Source organism: Rattus rattus, chromosome 5, assembly GCF_011064425.1.
Source record: "Rattus rattus isolate New Zealand chromosome 5, Rrattus_CSIRO_v1, whole genome shotgun sequence".
Classification (NCBI taxonomy): domain Eukaryota; kingdom Metazoa; phylum Chordata; class Mammalia; order Rodentia; family Muridae; genus Rattus; species Rattus rattus.
The window spans coordinates 130254215-130257505 of NC_046158.1; the positions used below are offsets into that span (position 1 = coordinate 130254215).

The window sequence follows — 3291 nt, forward strand, 5'->3', positions numbered from 1 at the left end:
TAGATAGATAGATAGATAGATAGATAGATAGATAGACGGACGGAAGGATGATAGAGAAAGGAAGGAAGGGAAGGAAGGAAGAGGGAGGGAAGAAGGGGAAGGGGAGGGGAGGGAGAGGGAGAGAGGGGAGGGAGGAGAGGAGAGAGGGAGAGGAGGGGAGAGAGGGGAGAGGGAGAGGGAGAGGGAGAGAGGAGAGAGGGAGAGGGAGAGGGAGAGAAATTGTTTTTCTTCCTGCCTACACAGTAGGGTCAGGTGTCCTGAAATTACACTTCCATCTAATGTCCAGGTACTAAAGCTGTCAAAATGACATCTGTGAGAGAAGTGACTCTATCAGTAATCATCAAATTAGATTGTAAGTGTAGATGTGATTTTGGAGAGGCCATGCATCACAAAATGCTCTGAGGAGACTTGTGACCAGGCAGTTTGGGAAAGAGCCAGGGAGTGAGATCACAGAGATGACAGATCTAGGACATTATACAAGAATATATTAGGAAGAAATTAGAAAAGCAGACACCTAGAGGGACGGATGGATGGGATGGGTGAGAGGTTTGCTAGATAAAGAAGGCACAGGCTGAATGAATGGGTTGCGTTCCCCATTCCTTCATGTAGAGCACTGCATGTAGAAAGTATTTGGTCTACCAGTGCCTGGGCTTTTAGAACTACAGCCTGCAGACAAATATGACATAGGACCCTGACTATAGGATCTATATTAGAAATCAACATGCTATGGGACCCTCTATTACCAAGGAAGTACAGGCAGCAAAAGTGTTGTCGCATAGCTACCAGACCTTCCCTGATGTCAGCATGTGATTGGTGTCCCAGGCACCAGACCACAATGGAATTCCATAATCATATGGAATTGATTGTTATTAAAGGGGACATAAAATTGCAGAGATGTCTTCAGAAAACAGGGTGGAACCAGCATGCTACTTCATTGGTTCCCGAGACAATGGGGTTCATTGTGGAAATTCATTCTTCTAATATATGGACTCCTGGGCTTACATCAAACTTTTCATTTTTATTTCTCTACCTCCACGTTATGCATACTTACAGATATAGGTTAGGACTTCTCAATCCAAGTTTACTATTGAAGTTTTCTATTTCCACTGCTACATCCTGAGTATTCTTTTGGCAGCAGAAGAAATAATCCATTTAAAAGTACAAGGCAAATAAAATCTATAAATATTTTAAAACTCATTTTGTTTAAAATAATCTCTAAAGGTAAAAACAATTCTTTCTGTGACATTTTAGCTGTGAAAATGGTTCCTGGTATCGATAAAAACTAACTTTCATCCTTGGCTCCCACCCCTAGCAATGGAGACATACTCTGGGACTCTACCATTTTTGTTCATGGAGGCTTGAAGCACAAAAAAACAGCTTCTCTTAAAGTCCTCCTGTGTGCCTCGTTAGGAGGGACCTCCTTGAGTCAGGCTATCTATCCAATTGTGATTATGACAGACCTCCTGGTTGTGACAGACCTCCTGGGAGTCAAGTTGTCTCTGGGTGTAGAAGGGTTTCTGGAGGGTAGGAAGAAAGATGTGGCTCCAGTACCATTGGGTGAATAGGGCCCACTGGGCTGCAGGGGGTCCCAAGTTAAGAATGAATTTTTAAAATGGATATTCCACCTAATTTCTCTGGAAATGTCATGTCTGTTTGAAGATTCTTAACAGTGATTGACTGAAGTATGATACTTCTTGAAAAGTGAAATGTTACAGTTGAAAGCAAAAAGTATCCTTGGTCATCTTCACACACTTCAATGGCCACTGATGATCCTCCTCTGTATGTGCCCAAGTACCTTTGTGACTATAAGGTCAAAAAGTTGCAGTGTATAGGGAAGTCACTGGCTCCCACAAATCCTAGGCTCTGCTTGCTGTAAGAAAGCAAGTGGAACGTAAGCATATTCTCCCTACTCTGCTATAACCCATTTACCCCGAAATAGCGATAACTTCATTGACTTTGGACTTCTTTCCCCATGACCATGAAAGTTATATACCCATGAAGGAATCTTGGTCACTTGGGGCAATCTGAACCAGCATTCCCTGGCATAGTCATTTCCATTTGGATTCAAATAAACTGTTTAACTCTTTGTGGCATTGTTCTTGATTCCCGTTGTAATTTAAAGTGAAACTTACCCAATATCCAGAGCCCTTGACGTCCTGCAGATGGAGGAAGATGTCCTCAAATTCCTTGCTGCAGGAACCAACTTAGGTGGCATCAATCTTGACTTTCAGATGGAGCAGTACATCTACAAAAGGAAAAGTGACTGTACCTCCATCATCAATCTGAAGAGGACCTGGGAGAAGCTGCTGCTCACAGCTCCAGCTATTGCTGCCATTGAGAACCCTGCTGACGTCATCTCCTCCAGGAACACTGGCCGGCGAGCTGTGCTGAAGTTCGCTGCTGCCACAGGAGCCACTCCAATTGCTGGCCGCTTCACACCTGGGACCTCACTAACCAGATCCAAGCAGCCTTCAGGAAGCCCTAATCCCAGGGCTGACCACCAGCCCCTCACAGAGGCCTCTTAGGTCAACCTGCCCACCATTGCTCTGTGTAACACGGATTCTCCCCTGCGCTATGTGGACATTGCCATCCCATAAGGGAGCTCACTCACTGGGTCTGATGTGGTGGATGCTGGCCCGGGAAGTACTGTGCATGCGAGAAACTATCTCCTGTGAGCACCCAGGGGAGGTTATGCCTGATCTTTACTTCTACAGAGACCCAGAAGAGATTGAGGAGGAGCAGGCTGCTTCTGAGAAGGCTGTGACCAAGGAGGAATTCCAGGGTGAATGGACCACACACCAGATCCTGAGTTCACGCTGCTTAGCCTGAGGTGGCCAACTGCTCTGAGGGTATGCAGGTGCCCTCCGTGCCTATCCAGCCGTTCCCCTACAGAAGATTGGAGTGTGCAGCCGCTGTGTCAGCAGCTCCCACGGTGTAGGTCGCCAAGTGGGTTGGAGCTACTATTGAGTGGTCCTGAGCTACTCTGCAGACACCTGAGCAAAAGGGGGGGGTGCCTGGAAGGAAAATAAAATTCCTAAAAGATGGCAGGGGACAAACTCTTTGTGGAGCAAGAACTGTCTTCTACCTCAGCATCAGCCACTAGATGTCAGGGCTGTCCTGAAAATGGCCACATTGCAACATTCAAATGAAAGTCACAGCAGGCCAAATAGTTCTTACAGAGAAACAGAAGACCACGTCTCTATGATCAAACATTCCAAGCTCTGTCTAATCTATGAAGAGCAAAGGCCACTAGATGTGTGCTGTATGACACTACTCCTGAGGAGAATTGAG

General features: G+C 45.9%; 1 pseudogene; it reads left to right on the forward strand.

The window, feature by feature from the left end:
• The first annotated feature begins 526 nt into the window (after positions 1–526).
• On the forward strand, positions 527–2938 carry LOC116901036 (annotated as a pseudogene).
• The last annotated feature ends 353 nt before the right edge of the window (positions 2939–3291 follow it).